This window comes from Talpa occidentalis, unplaced genomic scaffold, assembly GCF_014898055.3.
Source record: "Talpa occidentalis isolate TD23 unplaced genomic scaffold, MPIMG_talOcc4v2.1 talOcc4.4, whole genome shotgun sequence".
NCBI classification, from domain to species: domain Eukaryota; kingdom Metazoa; phylum Chordata; class Mammalia; order Eulipotyphla; family Talpidae; genus Talpa; species Talpa occidentalis.
Window position 1 is genome coordinate 45,037,612 of NW_023604295.1, and position 22,833 is coordinate 45,060,444.

At 40.3% G+C, this 22,833-nt stretch overlaps 1 protein-coding gene across 2 annotated transcripts in view; it reads right to left on the minus strand.

The window, feature by feature from the left end:
- The window catches only part of CASR (calcium sensing receptor), a 69,143-nt gene that overhangs the window by 29,659 nt on the left and 16,651 nt on the right, over window positions 1-22,833 (minus strand). Inside the window, exon 1 of one of the 2 annotated variants that reach the window (XM_037525456.2) lies at window positions 12,371-12,527. The exons of the other annotated variant lie outside the window; for it this stretch is intronic. The gene's annotated coding sequence lies outside the window, so the exon portion shown is untranslated. Of the gene's footprint in view, window positions 1-12,370; window positions 12,528-22,833 lie in introns of those variants that run through there. 2 annotated transcript variants of the gene reach the window in all.

The window sequence follows — 22,833 nt, forward strand, 5'->3', positions numbered from 1 at the left end:
GCTGCACCAAGTGAGTTGCTCCCTGGGCGGGGATCAAACTTTTGCTGCAGTGGCTGCAGACAGCTTCATAGGTTGAATCTTAACCTCTTGCACCACCAGGGAGGCCCGCTATCTGTAGTTCTTTTAATGCTACAATAAAAATAATTTTAACTGGCAAGTTGTTGTCCAAAATAAAGCCCTCTTTCCCCAACTTTATAAAATGTGTGGTCATGTGACTAAGTGTTGGCCAATGGGATTTAAGGTGAAGTGCTCTGTGGCTGCTTCCAGGAGCATTAAGTAAGAAGGAAGAGCTGATGTGTGCCCCGTGTCTCTTCAAGGCCCCTTCCTCCATTCTGCTGCACGGAGGTGGACATGGAAGTTGGAGCCCATCCCATGAGCTACATCCCAGGCAATGACACTGCCAACAGCTGAAGATTCACGGGGCACAACCACAATTTCAGGTTATTCCTGGACTTTAAGATGAAAGAGGAAAAGAAGCTTCTGGTTTGTTTAAACCATTTGTTTAAGTATTTTTTCATACAGCATTATATTAGCAGTATCTATCTGAGAAGTACAAATAAGCTCATTTGTTCTCTTTATTTAAGCTTATTTGATTTAAATCATATGTAATCATGTTTGCCTTACTGCAAAAAAAGGATTGCAAATGAAAGACAAAGCAAGTATTTGTTCTTTTCCTCTATGGCAGATATATTCTGGAAGAAATGACCCATAGGACCAGATGGTTTCATGTTTAAAAGGTCCTTGAAATCATGAGGAGTGTTTCAGTCCTGACAGATGATTACTCATTCAGTTCACCACCCAAGAGACATGAGCTGGAAGATCAGGCCAGACTGGACCATGATTCCATAGGTTCATAAACTTGTAAATTCATGCAGTTGTTTATTCATTCAAAATACATTAACCTGACTGCGCGGACACTACAGAGCACAAAGCTCTTGGGGAAAGAAAGCTGAGATTCCTGCCTTCAAAGTGCTCATGGTTTAAAAGGAGACAGAAAAATGTATTATAATCACAGTGATGATGGGCCTCCCCAGTGGCTCAGGGGGTTGAGCGCAGTGCTGCAAGGCTGTCTACAGCCTCTGCAGCGCAGGTTCGATTCCCGGCTGGCCAGGGAGATACCCACATGGTGCGGCAGACCTCTCCTGTCTTGCCCGCTGCTCCACTCAGCAGTGTGTTTCAGTCAATCTGCCTGTTCTGCTCCCCGCTCTGACTCCGGTGAATTCTCCCACCCTCCCACGCCTCTGACTATACCCCAGTTCTTGTATAAATAAATAAATGTTAAATAAACAAACAAATAAATAAATAAAGTGTGCTATGGTTTAAAAAAAATAATCACTGTGATGCAAATGTTCTGGAGGGGCATGAATGAAATGTTGAAGGAGCACAAATGAGTGAGTGATTTTCTTTATGGTAACTGCCAAGAGAGCGAATTAAGTCAAGGTGGGGACTGGAAGTTTCATGAGGGTGGGCTCTGTCTCTTCCTCAACATTGTAACCTGCCACGAAGCAAAGTGCCTGGAACCTAGTAGATGCTCCACAAATACTAGCTGAATGAGTGAATGTAGCATAACCAGTAAAACCAGGAGCTGGTGGAGCAATTTTAGGATCGAACTTTCCTCTAAGACTGAAGATTCACAAGGGCAGGGTCTTCATCATGATCACAGTTGTATCTCTAGTCTGGAGCTTGGATGGCTCAGGCCATCCAAGTTCCATGGCTCATCCAAGTTCCAGGCTCAAGGACAAATTAAAAGAGGACAACGAGGTAAGTTTAGGAGTCAACATCCCAACTTTTCAATTTCATGAAAGTAAAAACCACATCTGGCTCTTAACATTTCAGAGATCTGGTAACTCTGGAAAATGATTTTGTCCATATTTCAGCTAGGAAAACAGAGTTGAACATAAAGCCATTCAACAGAGGTACTACAAACTCAAAAGCTACAATTTCTTACTTCTTGAAATGCAGAAAAAAATTTCTAGGTTGTCAAGAGAAAGTAAGGTTATGAAACCAAAATCAATTTCCAGTAGGTAGTTAGTACACTGATGTGTCTCTGGCCTACTGTATGGTGATCTTTACCTTCTTGTCACTAATTGTAAGGTGTGAAGCCACCAGTGCAGAAAGGTGAAATGTGCATGTTTTAATGTAGATAAATAGGGAAAAATCTGAGCAAGTTCAACCAATAATCACAAACCCTGTGTACCTGGCTCTGGTTACAGCTTTCTTTACCTCTTGCTGAGGACAGATCCACAATGTGGGTTTTTAAACATGCCAGGTACACATTTGCCAAAGAATTAGGGACATCTTCTCTGTCATCACCTTTGTGACCAAACTCAATTCTATGTCAGACTTCATTTCTTCTGTATTAAAGTAAAAGACATTTTGCTTTAAAATGAGGGCCCTCTTTCAGCACTGGGGGAACACAAACTGCCTGGTCACACTCGGCTGCCTCCCTCCACCCTGCTTGCCGTCCACCTGCCAGCTGCACGCGCTCTTACTCTCCATCTCCCTGACAACAAGTGTGACTTTTGGAGAGTCCATGCCTCATTTAGCTCTGGTAATGGCTTAATTGAGTCGGAAAAATGCAAGGACAGGAGCGTGATAAAAACCAGCTGAGCTGGGTTCCTGTTAGTCATTGGAAAAAGCTATTGGGGAAGGGAGAAGAAAGGATGAATAAGAGTTGGGAGGGGCAGCATGGGGCATGGGGCAAAGTGGGAAGAAAGAGCCCAGACAGAGCAAATAGAGATGATAAATGAGAGGAAACAAACAGGCTTTAATGTGCTGGGAGCTCCTTGACGACAGGGCCTGGCTGGTCCTGCTCCTGGTGGAGCACACAGAGGGCTTCAAAATGATGGTGAGTGAGGAATTGAGTACATGTGTACAGGGCCCATGGCATGATAAACTCTGTCTTAGCAATATATGAAGCTGTCTCAAGAGAGAAAATGACAGAAGGAAAAAGGAGATAGAAAGGGAGTTGAGGAGGTGGTAAATTCAAGGTTTAAAAATGATGAGAAATGCCCATCTTCTTTAGGGCAATCACATGATATAGTTGTGAACATAGTAGAACAAGTCTCAAAACACTTCCCACTTTAACTAAGGGAGATTAAGAAACTTGATGCAATCAAAAGCAATAATCTCTCTGATATACTCTACTCTCACATTGAGACCAGAGAGAAATTTACTTCAGTTTCTTTATCTGCAAATGGGTTTCTGACCTCTCTCAAGGATTTTCAAGGTACAACTGTTAAAGGTTATGATGAATCATTCATTGCTAGGAAAAGAATAGAAGTTTCAAATTTTTTTTCTGTTGCCTCTACTTGGAAAATGTTTTGTTTTATAGAGTCCATAAGATGCTATTGATGGTCAAAAATTTTAAAAGGTGCAAAATCATTAAAAAGGATTTTTAAAATTCTGTTTAATTTGATTGCAAGATTTTTTTTCTTTTTTTAAAATTATTTTTATTTATTTATTTATTTTTTGTAGAGGCATGTTTTATTTATTTATTTGTTTGTTTTTGTTTTTGTTTATACATGCACTGGGTACAGTCAGAACAGTCAGAAGCGCGGGAGGGTGAGAGAATTCACCAGAGCCAGAGCGGGGAGCAGAACAGGCAGAAGGACCGAAGTACACTGCTGAGGGGAGCAGCGGGCGGCAGGAGAGGTCTGCGCGCCATGTATATATATATATTTTACACCATTCTTCCTTTTTGTGCAATGTATGCTTTCTCCTCTCAGGAGTAGTCTCCGTAGAGTTCTCACCACCAATTCACCTGTGCACTGTCACCATAGTCCCTTGTGCTTTTCCCTCCCGTTTTGACCCCGCTCCCTCTCCCTCCCCTGCAGAATGTCTCTGATTTATAGTTGCCTGTTAATTTTGTTTTTTGATTTATTATTTTTTTCCCGGCCCCTTATTTGTTTTCTCTACATTCCCCCTATAAGTGAAACCATCCGATATTTTCCTTTTTCCATCTGGCTTATTTCACTGAACATATTCCCTTCCAGCTCCATCCATGTTGCTTCGAATGGCATGAGTTTATCTTTTTTGATTTCTCAGTAATATTCCATTGTGTAAGATACCATGTCTTATTGATCCAGTCATCTATTTTTGGGCATTTGGGTTGTTTCCATAGCTTACCTATTATAAATAGTGCTGCAATAAACCTAGGGGTGCAGGTATCCTTTGAATTAATGTTTTTGTGTCCTTTGGGTAGATTCCTAGGAGTGGAATTGCTGGGTCATATGGAAGCTCCATTTTTAGTAGTTTGATGAGCCTCCACACAGCCTTCAGTAGTGGTTGGACCAGTCTGCATTCCCACCAGCAGTGCAGGAGAGTTCCTTTTTCTCTACATCCTCGCCAACACTTGTTGTTTCCTGTTTTTTTAACATGTGTCATTCTCACTGGTGTACCATGATATGTCATTGTGGTTTTTGATTTGCATTTCCCTAATTACAAGTGATGTTGAACATAAAAAGAAAGAACTTTAAAGAAGACAGTTTTCACTTTTCCTAATATGTTTCACTGGTGACAGTCATGATAATATTTCCATATGTAACACAGGGATGATTGGAAAAAATAAGATTATAAATAACACAGTTTCTTAATTATAAAAAGTGATTAAGTAACTAATTATGAAATAATGTAATTAATATTACAGAGCCACTATCTGATCCTTATTCTGCTAAGAATATCCATGTCTTACTGCTTCATGCTCATCCTGGGGTCCAGCCCGGTGTTTTCAGGAAAACACCACATTCTCTCACGCTCCATCTTTTTATACACTGTCCCATTTGCCCTTACTCCCTTGTTTCTCCTCAAGTCTCAGCCCAAACTTTGCTTCCTCTGTGTAGTCTTCTTCTTTTTTTTTTTTAAAGATTTATTTATTTATTTATACAAGCACTGGGTACAGTCAGAAGTTCTGGAGGGTGAGAGAACTCACCAGAGCCAGAGCAGGGAGCATATCAGGCAGACTGACGAAGTACACTGCTGAGGGGAGCAGCGGGCACAGCAGGAGAGGTCTGTGCGCCATGTGGGACCCTTGCTGGCAGCTGGGAATCGAACCAGCGCTGCAGAGGCTGCGGGCAGCTTCGCAACACAGCGCTCAACCACTGCGCCCCGGGGGAGGCCCCTTTGTGTAGTCTTCTTGACACTTCAGTTTCTTTATGGGCATATGGGTTTCTGACCTCTCTCAAGGATTTTCAAGGCACAACTGTTAAAGGTTATGATGAATTATTCATTGCTAGGAATATAACAGAAGGTTCCACAGAGGTGCCCCCTCCCCCCACCCCTATTCCTCCAGGGCTCCCATAGCACTTTGTGTATACTGCCATGCTAGCGTTTATTTCCCAGGGTCTTGTAATGTTTGTTTCCTACACTTGACAATGAGCACCTTGAGGCCAGGGATAATCTTTGATTCCTCATTATATCCTTAATAAATGTTTGTTCAACTAAAAGAAGGAGCGAAAGAGAGAGAATGGGCATGCATAAGAGCAAGCAATGCTTCTTTGTCCATAATCTTGTGAATCAAAAATGTATGCTGTTGGGTTTTGGCATTGCCAACACCTGGTGTGGCATGACAGGACTGGGTTCTTGGGGACACAGACTGTGAGTTAAGAAGTATCTCATACACCAAGATTGAAATCATACCAAGCATCTTTTCTGACCATGAAGGCATCAAACTAGAAATAAACCATAAAAAGAAGGCAAGGAACTCTCCTACCTTATGAAGATTGAAACCCACACTACTGGAAGACCACTGGACTAATGAGGAGATCAAAGAAGAAATTGAAAAATTCTTTGAATTGAATGACAAGGAGGACACCAATTTCCTAAATATATGGGATGCAGCAAAAGCAGTAATAAGAGGAAAATATATAGCAATAGAGGCTCACATCAAGAAACAAGAAAGAACTCAAGGAAACAACCTAATCTCGAAGCTCAAAGAACTAAAAAAAGAACAACAAAAAACCCCCAAAACCAGTAGAAGAAAAGAAATAATAAAAACCAAAGCAGAAATAAATGAAATAGAAACTAAAAAAACAATCCAAAAGATCAATGAAACCAAGAGCCGGTTCTTCGAAAAAACAAATAAAATAGACAAACCCCTAACCAGGCTCACAAAGGAAAAAAGGGAGAAAGCACAAATAAACAGGATTACAAATGAAAGAGGAGAAATCACAACGGACACAGCAGAAATCAAAAGAATAATCAGAAACTACTATGAACAGTTATGTGGAAACAAGTTCAACAATCTAGAGGAGATGGACAAATTCCTACAACTCTACAACCAACCAAAGCTAGATAAAGACGAAAGAGAACACCTAAACAGACCAATTACAAGCAGCGAAATTGAAATGGTAATCAAAAACCTTCCCAAAAACAAAAGCCCAGAACCTGATGGATTTACAAATGAATTCTACCAAACATTCAGAAACGAATTAGTGCCTATCCTTCACAAACTCTTCCAAAAAATTGAGAAGGAAGGGATAATACCAAACACATTCTATGAAGCCAACATTACACTAATATCAAAACCGAACAAGGACAACACAAAAAAAGAAAACTACAGGCCAATCTCCCTAATGAACACTGATGCAAAAATTCTCAATAAAATTGTAGCTATCAGAATCCAACAATGTATCCATAAGATAATTCACCACGACCAAGTAGGATTCATTCCAGGGACACAAGGATGGTTCAACATCCAAAAATCAATCAACATTATCCAACACATCAACAAAAAGAAATATAAAAACCATATGATAATATCAATAGATGCCAAGAAAGCTTTCGACAAAGTGCAACACCCATTCATGATAAAAGCCCTTGAAATTCTTGGGATACAAGGAACATACCTCAACATCATAAAGGCTATATATGACAAGCCAACAGCCAGTAGCATTCTCAACGGTGAAAAGCTGAAAGCATTTCCATTAAGATCTGGAACAAGACAAGGATGTCCACTCTCACCACTGCTTTTCAATATAATACTGGAAATCCTAGCCAGAGCAATAAGACAAGAGAAAGACATACAAGGAATCCAAATAGGAAAAGAAGAAGTCAAACTATCACTATTTGCAGATGATATGATAATATACATAGAGAACCCCAAAAACTCCACAGAAAAACTAATTCAACTCATCAATCAGTTCAGTAAAGTGGCAGGATACAAAATCAACACGCAAAAGTCAGTAGCCTTCCTATACACAAACAATAAATCTGAAGAAGAAGAAATCAAAAAAACCATCCCTTTTATTATTGAAACAAAAAAAATCAAATATTTGGGAATAAATCTAACAAAAGAGGTAAAGGACCTATACAAAGAAACTATAAAACACTGTTAAAAGAAATAGAAGACACAAAGAAATGGAAAGACATCCCCTGCTCATGGATTGGCAGAATAAACATTATTAAAATGGCCATCCTACCAAAAGCAATATACAGATTCAATGCTATTCCAATCAAAATTTCAATGTCATTCTTCAAAGAAATAGAAAAATTATTGATGAAATTCATATGGAATCACCAAAAACCCCGAATGCCCAAAGCTCTCCTGAAAAAAAAAAAAGAAGGGAACGGAGGCATCACACTCCCAGACTTCAAATTATACTACAAAGCCATAATCATCAAAACTGCATGTAATTGGCACAAGAACAGACACACAGACCAATGGAATTGAATAGAAAATCCAGAAATAAACCCACAGATTTATGGTTAACTAATCTTCAACAAAGGAGCAAAGAATATGCATTGGAGCAAAGAAAGTTTGTTCAATAAATGGTGCTGGGAAAACTGGGTCGCTACATGCAAAAGAATGAAGCTTGACTACTACCTCACACCATACACAAAAACCAACTCAAAATGGATTAAAGAACTAGACATAAGACCTGAAACCATAAAATACATAGAAGGAAATATAGGCGAAACACTACGTGATATGCACATCAAAGACATCTTTACAGACACATCACCCAAAGCAGTGATAGTGAAGGCAAAGATCAACAGCTGGGACTACATCAAATTAAAGAGCTTCTGCACAGCAAAAGAGACAATAACAAAAACAAAGAGAAACCCCACCGACTGGGAGAACATTTTGCACACAACCCTAATGATAAAGGACTGATCACAAAAATCTACAAAGAGCTGATGAGACTCAACAACAACAAAGAAAATAATCCAGTCAAAAAATGGGCAGAAGAGCTAAAAAGAAACTTCTCTGAAGAGGAAATGCAAATGGCCAACAGGCATATGAAACAATGTTCAAATTCACTTGTAATCAAGGAAATGCAAATCAAAACTACCATGAGATACCATCTTACACCAGTGAGAATGGCACATATTAAAAAAACTAGCAACAACAAATGTTGGCGAGGTTGTGGAGAAAAAGGAACTCTTCTGCACTGTTGGTGGGAGTGCAAACTGGTCCAACCACTATGGAGAGCTGTGTGGAGATTTCTGGACCTACTAAACATAGAGCTTCCATATGATCCAGCAATTCCACTCCTAGGTATTTACCCAAAGGACACAGAAACATCAATTCCAAAGAGCACCTGCACCCCTGTGTTTATAGCAGCACTATTTACAATAGCTAAGCTTTGGAAACAACCCAAATGCCCAAAAATAGATGACTGGATCAAGAAGATGTGCTACATATACACCATGGAATATTACTCAGCATTCAAAAAAGATAAACACATGCAATTTGCAGCAACATGGATGGAGCTGGAAGGGATCATGCTCAGCGAAATAAGCCAGAAAGAAAAAGAAAAATACCGGATGGTCTTACTCATAGCAGGAATCTAGGGACCAGGAAAAAAGAATAAATAAGGGACCAAGAAAAAGAATAACTATAAGAAAGAAAATTTCAAAATCAACAAACAACTATGAACCAGAGACACTCTATGGAGCCTGGGGAAAGAGGGATTGGGGTCAAAATAAGGGGGTTGTAATTGTATGGGGAATATAAAAATAAAATTTAAGTAAAAAATAAAATAAATAAAATAAAATAACTCATTAAGCTGTATGTTTTGGAGCTTTTGCCTGTACTTGGATCTTATTTTACAATAAAATGGCAAAAAAAAAGAAGTATCTCATATTGAAATGTTCCCTTCATGCCTTAAGTAAGCTCTGCTGATGGATGTGAAGATAACCACAGGCTCAATGAAACGGTTAGAGAAAAAGCAAAGACAAACAAGTCATGATTTCATTAAAAAATAAAAGAAAAAAAGCAAGAGTTTCAAGTCCTATATGAAAGAAGTATTTCTGTGGAATCCTGATGTTGCCTTTCAAAATTGCAAAGAACACTGACTACCCAGGTAGTGGTTTGTTTTTTCAGTCTTGTGTCCTACGATGTGCCATCACTAAGTGTTCCAGGGTAAAAGAAGTTCTGGGTTTGGTGTGCATTCTGTACCACAAGGGCACATTCACCTCCCAAGAAAGTAAGAAGTCCTGCAGTAAGGAGACCTGCTGAACTCTAATCCATTCACTCCTAAGTTGATAGGGGACACTCTCCACTTATCTGCCATCTACCACTTGTTAGCATGCTGTGAAACACAGGCTTTGAGAAGGGCTGAGTAGTGGAAAAGTATAAACTTCTTCATCGGCACCTCTCCCCATCGCTATGGATGCATTTTTTGAGTGGGGAGATAGATCTGCCCCTCACTGGACATAGCATTTTTTGTTACATTAGGTATGAAATGCCTGGGTAGTACTGGTAAGGAGGGTTGAATGAGCAAGGCAGATTCGGAATGCTGATGCGGAGACTCCTGTCATTCTCTAGCCAGGGCATATGTTCCTGCACTCTGCTCCTGAGAGAGGTGCCTGCTGCACACTGAGCCTTGCTCCCCCTGCTTGCAGCAACTCTGGACTTGCATAGTGCCTCTCTACAAGACCACTGGATCATGCAGTGTTGTGCTGGTAAACTGGCTCTCTGAAGACAAAAAGGTTTTTTTTAAAAAAAAGGGGAAGTAAAGAAGGAAGGAAGGGAATAAGGCCCTGATTTATAGTGTTTGCTGAATATTTCCTGTGGTTGATTTCAAGCTAACAATGGTTTAATACTTATCTTGCAAAAATTCTTGATAGTTAACCACTGTCTCTCATGAGCTGGTAGAAGCCTGCTCCAGCATGCCACTTGGATATATCTTTAAGCAAACAGAAACACTGGTCTTCTTTGGAAAAATTATTTTATGGTCCAAATTATTTTATGCACATTGTGAATTTCCATCTCCTCCTTTTTCCCTCTTTGCTTTATTAGGAAGCTGCAAACCATATTTGGGGCCCAGATTTAGCAAGATAAACCAAAAGCATGCATTTTTCTGTTATTATTCATGGTCTTACTTTTTTCTCCTGCTCTTATTTCATCCCAATTTCCTTGCCATCAGACATTTCAGTTTTTTTTTCTTTAATTGAGGTAATGCTGGCTTGCAACACTGTATATGATTTAGAAGTACAGGTTTACACCGCTTCGGATATGACTTACCTACCACACCTGGACCATCACCCAAGCACCCATAATCCTCCATCACAGTCCTTGGGGTCCCCTCCACTCTTTACTCCTATCATCCCTCCCTCTAGTAACCTAAGTTTTATAGACACAATCCAAGGATTTGTTTTGGTTTGGTTTTGTCTGTCCCTCTGCTTTATATTATTATATTCTACTTGAGTGAGTGAAATCATCTGTATTTGTCTTTCTCCTTCTAACTTATTTCTGCTCAATGTAATCCCCTAAAATTCTACCCATGTTGTTGCAAATGGCAAGATTTCTTTTCACAGTTGAATAGTATTCCACTGTGTATATCTGCCACAACTTCTTTATCCCCTTATCCACTGATTGGCATTTAGGTTGCTTCCACATCTTGACTATTGTTCTTCCAACAGGCCAGTTCTTTATTGTCTCTGGCACTTCTCTCAGCTGCCCCCTCTGCTTGGAATGCTACTCCTGCACCTTCTGCTCACTTCATTCCTACTTACACTGTAGGGATTGGCTCAATTCCCAATTCTCCAGGAAGCCCCTCCTGACTGCAGGTTCACCCTAAAAGTGTTCTGTGTGTCTTCTGAGCACTTCCCTGCCAGTGTCTCCATGCAGTCAGGGATCTGTCTATAACATTCAGGCTGTGTGGCCAGGGTACGGCAGACACGCAATCAGGAATGCATACTTTTCCCCAAGACTAGTGGAGTTTCCACAACTAGAATTTTTTTTATAGTCCAAAAAAATTATACTGAAATCTTTTCTTGTAGTCTCTCTATAAACTTAGAATCTGGTTGTTAGTTAAGAAAACAACAGGCTAAAGCAAAAATGCTGAGTTGCTGTAAGTAGGTCAAGGATGAAGTTGATGATCCCATCCCAATGCTGTCCTTCCTGTGATTGCTATCTGGGCATGCGGGTGTGCTGGAAAGGCCGTTGTGCAGCCAGGAGCCCTTCACACCAGAGAGAGGTTCCAGAGTCTGAACCTGCTATTGCCTCATTATTTTAAATGTTAGAAGAGGGTGTAGATCACTTAAGATGAAAAAGGTAATCCTACCAACTCTAAATTGAGGATTCTTATGTGACTACATTGGGAGTAAGGGGGGAAGGGTTATAAGGTATATAAATATCTCCAAGATGCTGATGAAAACTCTGGCTGCTCTTCCCATGAAAAAAAAAAAAAAAGCACTACTGCACAAAATTTTATTGGTTTCAGATATTTCATATCTGAAAAGCAAAGTTATCTGATTTGCCCAGAGATAGAGCAAGAATGGGAAGCCAAATTTCCTTATTCACCTTCTAGTATCCTCTCCCTTACAGTAAAATATTTATTCCATCACAAGTGGCAACAGAGCATAGCGGTTGAAGACACAGATTCTGGATGAATCTGGGGCTTAACTCTCTGCTTCTATAACTATTAGTTGGGGACTTGGAGCAAGTTGTTTAATTTCTGTGCTCCTTGTTCCTCAGTTGTAACACAGGAATAACAATATCAAGCTCCCTGAAAGAATTATATGAAAATACTTTATATGAAAATACCTAGCACTTAGTAAATGTTCAATAAACACTCGTTAATACAACCATAGAAAGCCTACCTCCTCTTCCCCACTAGAACAGAACAGTCATTTTGTGTCTCCTTCTGAACCCCAGAAAGTACCTGATTTAGCTCAGCCAGGACATGGGTACCATCTTAAGAAACAAATGTATCAAATAGGACTGGACAAAAAGCCAGACAAACTCTCCACAGCTACACTGGAGAAAAGGTCCCCTTTGAGATGCAGTTAGCATCCTGTCCACAGGGTGGATGAGATTAGCTATGTGACATCCTACAACAGATGGTGATCAGGACTTTTCCCAAGTTCTCCAAGGTGACCACAAGCCTGATGATGACACTCATAAACCTACAGAAAGTCTGACCTGATGGCAAGCCGAATACCTTCTGCTGTAGATTCCATAGAGAGGGATTTCAGCTCCAAATGAGCAAATCTCGCACCATCCTTCATGTATTACTCTAAGAGGTCAAGGTCACCGTTTGCAGCAATGAAAGCAGAGGACTAGGCTTAGACGGGGCAATTCTGCCTGTCCCCTCCCTCGCTCTTTTAGGGTAAGGAGGTCTCCCTCCTCCCTTAACCCACGGGCCACCCCCCGCTGGGGTCTCAGCGACCGCGATGAGGCTGGAAGAGGGCGCGGGGAGAAGGGGAAGCGGGATCTTTCTCCCGCGTCAGCAGCCCCCGCCAGCCGGTCCCGCGCAGCCTGCGCAGTTCCGCCCGCGCGTCCACGCGCCCGCATCCGCCCCGGGCCGGCTGTGCTGGAGCAGAACGATCGGAGATCGATTTTCAACCCCAGCGGGGCTGTGGCGTCAGCAGGGAGAGAGGTTGTTTTGACTTATAATGCCTGAAGCTCTGTGGCCGAGGGCAGCCACACCCGTGGCGAGGGGACCCGGCCTTTGAGATCTCCCGGTGGAAGGGGACCTCGATGGCGACCCTCGCGCGCCGCCCCTGGGCTTGGGGCCTCGCGTCCCAGTATCTAGACTCGCTGAGAAGTTACTGACAGCTTAAGACCAGAGACACAGGCTGAGCAAAAGAAAGACATAATTGGAATGCAATAATGCTCGGGCCTATAAGAAAGAAAAAATCAAAATCAACAAACAACTATGAACCAGAGACACACTATGGGGGGGGAAGGCGGGAAAAGGAGGGATTGGGGTCAAAATAAGGGGGATCAATTGTATGGGGAATATAAAAATAAAAAAAAAATGGAAATATATATAAAAAAAAAATTCTCGGGCCAGAAGGCATCTCAGAATATGTTCAGTCTAAATCATTAACAGGTAAACAGGTTCAGAGAAAAGAAGCGGCTTGCCAAAATCAATGGCCGGACTCCGCCAGGAGCAGGATGTGAATGTTGATTCTTTTGCTTCATTGAGCTAACTTAGGTAAAAAACGGAAGGCTTTTTACTTTTAATTTTCAGTCCGTAAACTTTTTACAAAACAAAGTAAACCACAATGGAAAGATCCATCTCTCTGGAACATTGCAATATAATGTCCAAAGGATATAGATTTTTAAATTTGGAGTCACCTCCGAAAAGAGGGCTTGTACAAGCTTACCCATTTCAGTTATGGACTGTGAAGTGACAGAAAAGAACACAGACCACGGGTTGTCTACTGCCACAGCAGTTACTACATCTACAAAGGAGCTCACCTTAATAGAAATGCAAATAAACTACACACACACACACACACACACACAAACACACACACACACACACACACTCTAGTAAGAAAGTAGAAAATTTTGCTTCTAGCCTGTGCAGGGATTTTGAGGATGGAGTGGAGGGTGAGGGAAAAGTACAGCCAGACCCAACTGAGAAGGATGTTTAGCAGACATAAAAAATGTATATTTTTAAATAAAAGACTGTTTAGAACAAAATATACACGCAGCTTAGAGTATCTTCATGTTGTAGTGGTTTATTAAATGTTAAGCTTGAACATGTGGTTTTCTATCTCATGGGAAAGGCTGTATAAATCAACTGTGGTAACTCTTAAGAATCTGAGTTGGATCATTGACAGTAAAGTGTTAACTGTCGTGAGCATCTGATAGATATATTTGGGAGGAATGAGGGTGTAGGGGGTGGAAGGAGAGAGGAGAGTCTACTTGGGAGGAAAAGGCATAGGAGGGAGGGTGGCACAGTGGGGGGTCCTGGTCCCCTCTTAGTTTCCCCTCTCAACTTAGTCCTTTATTTAGTTCAGTTCTTGCTAAAACAAATATAATGAGGATAACCCTTCCCCTCATTGGGTTACTGTTTTAACACAAACAAAATTGTCTCATCAGTCCAATAAACAAATGCAGCTCCTGCCCTGTTTTATTTAGGCACTTTTTCTTTTCTAAGAAACCAGCTCTCAGTCCTTTCTGTTTGAGGGACTCCTGATTCTAGCCTGAGATAGGTGGGGCTATGTAAAAAAAAAACACAAGGGGTGTTTTTCTCTGATCTAACAACACTATTTCCAACCGCAAATAATGGAGCTCCATGTCTAACAAGTCAGTATTGGCGTGAAAAGATGGTATAATCTTAGAACTGAAGGTTGTACAGTCCTTAAAAATATAATAAAAAATATAATAAAACAAACTTATGGAACTTCTACAGTGAAAACAATTTTTTTAAAAAATATGAATAGATGTAGGAAGAAAAATGGAGCATTACTAAACACCTGCTGAGCTAGACAGGAAAGAGATTACTAGTGTTAGCCCCCAAGGTGCTGAAAACATGCAACATCAACAACAAAATTTCATGAGATGCAGGGGGATTAAGTGACTGGTTCAAAACAGGCACACCACAGAGATACTGTGGTTTTGTTTCAGATAACTGCAAAAAAGGGAGTAGCTCAATAACAAGAATCACATGATTTTTTTTGGTTCCTATTGCATATAAAAGTTATGTTTATACTATACTGTAATCTATTTCGTGTGCAATGTACATGTACACTGTACATACCTTAATTTAAAAATACGTTATTGCTAAGGATTGCTAACCATTATCTGAACTTTCAGGGAGTTGTAATCTTTTTCCTGGGGGGAGGATGGGTGACTTGCCTAGATGTTGATGACTGCTGACTATTAGTGAGGTTTGCTGAAATTTGGAGTGGTTTGGCAATTTCTGAAAATAAAACAACAATGAAGTTTGTCTAATCTATTGACTCTTGTTTTCACAAAATATTTTTCTACAGTGGGTAATATTGTCTGATGGCATTTTACCCACAGCAGAACTTCTTTCAAAATTGGAGTGAGTCTTCTCCAACCCTGCCACTGATTTATCAATTAAGTTTATGTAATATTCTCAATTACATAACAAGTTCTCTTGTTATTTCTACCACATCTCTAGTTACTTCCTCCACTGAAGTCTTGAACTCCTTAATCATCCACGAGGGTTGGAATCAACTTCTTCCAAACTCCTATTAATGTTGGTATTTTATGAATCATGAATGTTTTTAATGGAATTTAGAATGATGAATCCTTCCCAGAAGGTTTTTAATTTTACTTTGCCCCAATCTATCAGAGGAAGCACTATCTATGGCAGCTATAGCCTTATGAAATGTATTTCTCAAATCATAAGACCTGAAAGTTGAAATGACTCCTTTATCCATGGCTGCAGAGTGCATGTTGTGTTAGCAAACATGAAAATGAATCTCCTATGCATCATGAAGTTTTTGGGTGATCATGTGCATGGTCAATAAGAAGCAGTATTTTGAATAGGATCTTTCTTTTCAAAGAAATAAATCTCAGTAGTGGGGCTTAAAATAGTCAGTAAACTATGCTGTAAATAGGTTTGCTGTCACCCAGGCTTGATTATTACAACACTAGCAGAGTAGATTTAGCATCATTCTTGAAAATCCTAGGATTTTCAAAAGCAAAAAATGAGCATTGGCACATTATCAAAAAACAAGCAACAACAAATGTTGGCGAGGATGCGGTGAAAAAGGAACTCTCCTACATTGCTGGTAGGAGTGCAAACTGGTCCAACCACTGTGGAAAGCTGTCTGGAGCTACTAAAAATGGAGCTACCATACGATCTGGCAATTCCACTACTAGGGATCTACACAAAGGACACAAAAACAGTGATTCAAAAGAGCACCTGTACACCTATGTTTATTGCAGCACTATTTACAATAGGTAAAACAATCCAAATTGGAAACAACCCAAATGCCCAAAAATGGATGACTGGATCAAGATGATGTGGTAAATATATATATACAATGGAATATTATTCAACAATCAAAAAAGATAAACTCATGCCATTCGCAGCAACGTGGATGGAGCTAGAAGGAATTATGCTCAATGAAAAAAACCAGAAGGAAAAAGAAAAATATCAGATAGTTTCACTTATAACAGGAATATAGGGGAATCAAATAAGACATCAGTGTAAAAAAAATAATAATAACAGTACAAAACACAACAAAGCAAAAACAGACAACTATAAACCAGAGACATACTGCAGGGGAGGAGGAGGGAGAGGGGTGAGAGGGAGGGAGTGAGGAGCACAGGGGACTGTGGTGATGGTGCATGGGTGCCTTGGGGAAGGAAATTCTAGGGGGACTCAATCTGAGGGGGTCGGGGGAAGCAAATATTGTCTAAAAAATGTAAAAAAATGATAAATGTTAAAATAAAATTAAAAAAGAGAAAAAAATGAGCATTGGCTTGAACATAGTCGCCAGCTGTATTAGTTCCTAATGAAAGAGTCAGCCTGTCCTTTGAAACTTTCAAGTCAGGCTTTGACTTCTCTCTAGTGCAAACATCCTAGACAGCATCTTCCAATGGAAGGCTGTTTCATCTACACTTAAACTGTGTTGTTTGGTGTAGCTACCGTCATAAATGATCTTAGTTAGATCTTCTGGATAAGTTTATGGATATGAAGGCAAAGGCTGTTGGGTTCACTGTTATATCTCCTGTGGATGGCACAATGTCTCATATATAGTACACAATAAAAGGAATTTGAATGAATGCAAATAAAAATGTTCCAAATGATGAAATTTTATTTATGCTATATATGAGTAAGGGTAGCTCATTGTTGATGGGGTGCTCTTTCATGTACCAAAAATCACCAACAGAGTATACACTGATATCTTTCTAACTTATAGTATCTTATAATTCTAATCTTTCATTAATAATACCAAAATCAGTGGCCTCCCCTGGTGGTGCAGCGGTTGAGTGTTGGGCTGCAAAGTTGCCAGCAACCTCTGCAGCACTGGTTCGATCCCCAGCAGCTGGCGAGGGTCCCACATGGTGCGCAGACCTCTCCTGCCGCACCTGCTACTCCCCTCAGCAGTGTATTTTGTCAGTCTGCCTGTTGTGTTCCCCGGTCTGGCTCTGGTGAATTCTCTCACCCTCCCATGCTTCTGACTGTACCTAGTGCTGGTATAAATAAAATAAATAAATCTTTTAAAAAAAATACCAAAAGCAACAGATAACATTTACTGAGCAATTTTTAGATGCCAGGCTGTTGTGGTGCCTAAAATTTAGTCCTCTAACCACTTACTAGGATGATATAGTTATTATTTCCACTTTTACAGATAACTATAAATTTAAATCTTTCTCTTTTCTTATGCATCATGGAAATTCCTCAGAAAGCTTTTAGAGCTCAGATTCCCTTGTTCTGTGAAAGATGAGTTAATGAATTTCAAACATTAAAAAGAACTTTTAGGCAAACAGTATATTGATCAAATTCTTTTAAAATTCCAAAATAAAGCATAATGGACTCTGGGGATGGACATTGGGTAACTGGTGGTGAGAGCGCTATGGTGGTGATATCTGATTGGGGGGTAGTGGAGGATCCTAATATTACCTCAATTAAAAAATTTTTTAATTAAAAAAAAAATCCAAAAAGAAGGCCCAGGTTGAACTAATTCAGTGCCCCCCACCCCATGCCTCTGGTTACTGAAAGCTAGAAATGGTGTTTCAAACTGTGTCCCATCAGCCTTTCCTGATTTCCCTTACCCACAATCAGATTCTGGATAAATCAGGTAAAATAATCATGAAGTCAAAGGCAAGGTAGCCTTGAAACATGCAGCCTGAGGAGAGCAAATGGGGACAGAATAATCTTGTCCACTTGTGTTTCGATGATATGAGTGTCCATGGAGTGAATAGGAGGTGTGCCCATCAAGAAACAAGATTAATTTGACTAACATACTTAAATAATAGTGCTTTACATTTATGTAGAGTTTGCTAGTCTGCAAGAGAGCTTTAATGTGCAAGACCTAATTTGATTCTCATTACAGCTTGTGAAAAGTGGACATTATGAACATCCAATTAAAGATGAGCAAACAGAGGCTTTACAAAGTTAAGAACCTCACTGAGGCCCACAGCTCTCAAGGGGCAAAGCCCGAGCTCAATCGCAGAGGTTAAGGTTCCCAAGACTTCAGTTACCCCACGAACATGACCTTCAGAGAGAGTCATTCAGCGGGCAGTTCTTGTTGACTTAGAACACTTCTGACATGGCTGCCCCACTTAGAATCAATTTCTGAGCTGTCCAAAAAAACCAATTACACCTGACTTGGCACCAAAATCTTGTTACTCAGTTTAATAATTACCTTATTTATCAGGCTTAGCTGGCTCCTGACAACTGTGACCTAATTTTCAAAATCAAATCTTCCCTTAAACATGGAAACTTTGCCAAAACTGATGCTATTCAAAAGAATGAGATACAAGGCCTCCCCTGGTGGTGCAGCGGTTGAGTGTTGGGCTGCGAAGCTGCCCACAGCTTCTGCAGCGCCAGTTCAATCCCTGGCCACCGTTGAGGGTCCCACATGGCGTGCAGACCTCTCCTGCTGCGCCCGCTGCTCCCCTCAGCAGTGTACTTCATCAGTCTGCCTGTTTTGTTCCCTGCTCTGGCTCTGGTGAATCCTCTCACCCTCCCGCGCTTCTGACTGTACCCATGCTTGTATAAATAAATTAATTAATTTAAAAAAATGAGATACATAGAGAAATGTCTGGGATAATTTTCAGCAAATATTAATGATATTAAAAAAAACCTTTAAGTCTTATTATTTTCTGCATTACTTGAAACTTCTACAGGTCATATTTAATAGGAAGCAATAGAAATTTCTTAATAAAGAAAAATGTTGGAAGCAGATATGCCAAAATGTTAATGCAGCTAATTCTGAGTTGTAGATTTAAATGGTGGTCGTGTGTGTGTGTGTGTGTGTGTGTGTGTGTGTTCACCTATTTCCCCAATAATCTTTTGAGCAACAGAAAGATAATGGAAGAAATGGTAGGATTTTCAAGAGCCTTAACTTAAAAGGAGACCACACTCATTTCACTGTGTGCACACCAGTGTTTTGGTTTAAAATAAATTATTAAGTTATTTTATGTCTATCCATAGCCCAACCATCCCATTGTGCCAATGGCTCATTCCTGGAAGCTGAGGGCTATAATCAAAGCATGCCCCAACATTCTCAAAGGTATAGGCAGAAACTCTTTATCCAATCTATCATTCAGGGTGGTAGAGGCAGCCATGTTTGGGACCGTAGCAGAGGCAAGGATAAGCTTGCTCTCTCCTGTCTTCCAATCTCACCCTTGGAGGTTCAGAAAACTCTGGTTTATGTCCTTTCAAGTGGGATAGATTAGTCTCTTGGTAATGCATTCTACACTCCTGAAGTTAATAAATGACTGAAGAAAAGCAAGTCATTTATCATGGGATTTTGCGTGACCCTCAGTCCAGTCAATGAAAAAATAATATGCTATGAGTGCTTTCAAACTAAGATTTGGTCTTACTGCCCCAGTGCCACGTGTCCCATTAGGGCACATGGTTTTTTCACTCCAAGGACTCCTTAGCAGTCAAGAGAGATTTTATTTGGCTAAATTCCATAGAGTCTAGACTGTCAAGCATGCCTGTAACAGTCTAAGTACAAAGTGAAGCACAGTGAATGTTACTACACCTTTCTCTGTTGAGCCAGAGTTGGGATGCAGATATGTTTAGCATGTGGCATAAGATGATTGCTGTGTTTGCAGTCCCCGGTATCCCCAGCTCTATGAGCTCCCTGAGGTTTATGAACATTGCATTAAAAGAAAATAGTAATATTGTGTCTATCTTCTTTCTGAGTCATACAAGTAAGATATAGGAGAACCAGGTTCTCTTACTGATCTGAAAATGCTTGTCTACATCCCTGCAAAATACCATAATGCTATTGCAGCATATTTTTAGAGAAGTTTTGAAGAAAGTTTTTATTCTCTTTAAGTAGAGAGCACAACTAAAAGATTTTATTGTGTTAAATGGATATTCTCCACTAAAGAATCTTCAAATACTCTTCAAATGGACACTGCAGGTAGCTAAAGAGAGAGCAGAGTAAAAATGTAGAATTAACAAGCCTAAGAGAGCCGATGACAGATTCTGGCAAAGGGATCAGTGGAATAAGAAAAGAGTATGCAACAACAACAAAAACAGGCACTTCCAAAAGTCATTCTGGAGTTTTCAAGAAGGGGAGATGACACAGGGTGAAGAGTAGAGGTGTTAGATTTGCGTAGACAATCTATTGAAACAGTAGGACAATTGGCACAATCTGGTCTAGAGGAACAACCACTTGGAAGAAATTAGAAAGATATTTTCAATTAGAAGATATTTTCAGGGCCTCCCCGGTAGCGCAGTGGTTGAGCGTTGGGTTGTGAAGCTGCCCGCAGCCTCTGCAGCGCTGGTTTGATCCACGGCCGCCAGGTGAGGGTCCCACATGGCACGCAGACCTCTCCTGCTTGCCCGCTGCTCCCCTCAGCAGTGTACTTCAGTCTGTCTGCTCTGCTCCCTGCTCTGGCTCTGGTGAATTCTCTCACCCTCCCGCACTTCTGACTGTACCCAGTGCTTGTATGTATAAATAAATAAATAAATAAATAAATAAATAAATAAATAAATAAATCTTTTTTAAAAAAGATATTTTCAATTAGAAACCAAGCTGAAATAGTGGGGAACTAGCTTGAGCAAGCCACCCTACACCATCTACACTATACTGTCTATGACCTCTCTTTGCAGCTTTTTCAAGATGGGGGGAAAATAAACAACAGTGCTGGCTTTAGTCATTCTGATAAGTGTTATGATATTGGCTTAGCAACTGTACCTAAATAGTAAGTAGAAGGGTCTATAATGCCTGTAAGCAAGAGATGAGCAACAGGTGAGTGCTAAAGCAGTGGGTTGTTAACATGATCCAGGAGGATCAAGAGCCCTACTGTACTCAGCTGTGGCCTGGACTTCATATGTGGAATGATGTGTAAGTATACATATTTTGGTCTTAGAGAAGGAGACTCTGACAAGTTGGTCTATGTCCAGGGAAAGCAAACAGAACAATGTAAGCTTGGAAATGATACCACGAAAAAATTTATGGGAACTAACCCTGAAAGCTTACTTGGAGAAAAGAAATTTTAGTGGGGAAATGACTGAGGTCTTCAAGATGAAGAATGTTTTAGATTTTTTCCTAGGTTGGTATGGAGTACAAGACTGGGCAGATAGGCAGAAATTTCATAGAGACAGATTTTGGTGTGATGTAAGGAAGAATTTTCTCACCATAGAAACTGTACAGTAATGCACTGGGTTTCCAACACAATTGAGAAAAAAAAATTATCACAGTTAGGACAATGCCACATTGGGAATACATGTCTCCCAAAGTAGAGGGCGTTCAGAAAGAGGCTGGATGAGCAGGTGTGAAGGAAACTGATTGGGCATCTGGCCCTAGGTGAATGTGGAGCCAGATTCGCATGTCCTACTAGAAGAATCTGCATTTCCAATAACTATCTTGGATTTATATTGCATGTTTCTTTCTTGGAATTTAAAATGCTTTTATTTTTATTCTCAACAGTGTCAGTGATTCACCAAATAATGAAGCAACTTTAAAAAAAAATCGTTTGTAGCTAATTTGAATCAAAACCCTTTCTAGGAAAATGTCTCATTGGTTCTATATTGGTTCACAAAGTTACTTGATTTATGTAGGCAAGATCCTACATAAATCCAAGGCAAGCATTTCAGATTTATCAGAGTAAATATGCAGGACTGATCTATATATTTTAATATTAGTCAACAAATGGAATCAAGAGATCCTGATGACAAATACACAAAATAAGTAAGTGCACTATGGTTGACTTTCAGCAAATCACTCCTGCTTTATGGCTCAATGAGGATCATCTATGGTTCCTTGCATTTCTGACAGGTTACACTCTTAACTAATGAAACCAAAGGCAGCTTTAAGACATGATATCCCTTGAGTGAGGCATGTAGACATATGGAGGTGTGACGCTGTATTCCCTGAATTATACAGTTAAGTAGTAAGTGGAAAACTGGTGACACTTAAGGGGCAAAACAAACAAAAAGGGGACCTGATGTAGGAGATAGTGGGCTAGCCCCTTACAGACAGGTGGCTGGCAGCAGATATGGAAGGGGAATGGAGAACTTATCCCTTCTATTTTAATAAATTGCTTATTCACACTGTTGGTAGGTAAAATCCCAGTATTGAAGGTTTCATATGAGTCCAGTACTTGGGCAAACTTAGCCGCTGCTCTGCTTGACACCTCTGGTATTGCTTTCCATCCAGCAGGGCAATGGCCCCAACCTCTTCTTCCTTGTGACTGTCCCATCAACCCTGCTTTTTCACTGGCACTGAGCCCAAGTCAAAGTGTCTGTGGCAAGGACTGCAGCTCCTGAAGCGATTAATGTGATTTTAAATCCTGTTTGCTTGTAGTGCTTCCCCTTTTCTTTGCTACTTTAGGAATGAATCCAGTCTTCTGCTTAGTAGGAAACTTGCATTAACTCTCTTACCTCCTTGGGTTTGGTTTCTGGTTTATTCAGCACTTGCTGTTTTACTTGACAGTGGTCCATCTCCATTTGGAATAGTCACCTAAATGGTTTGTTCCCT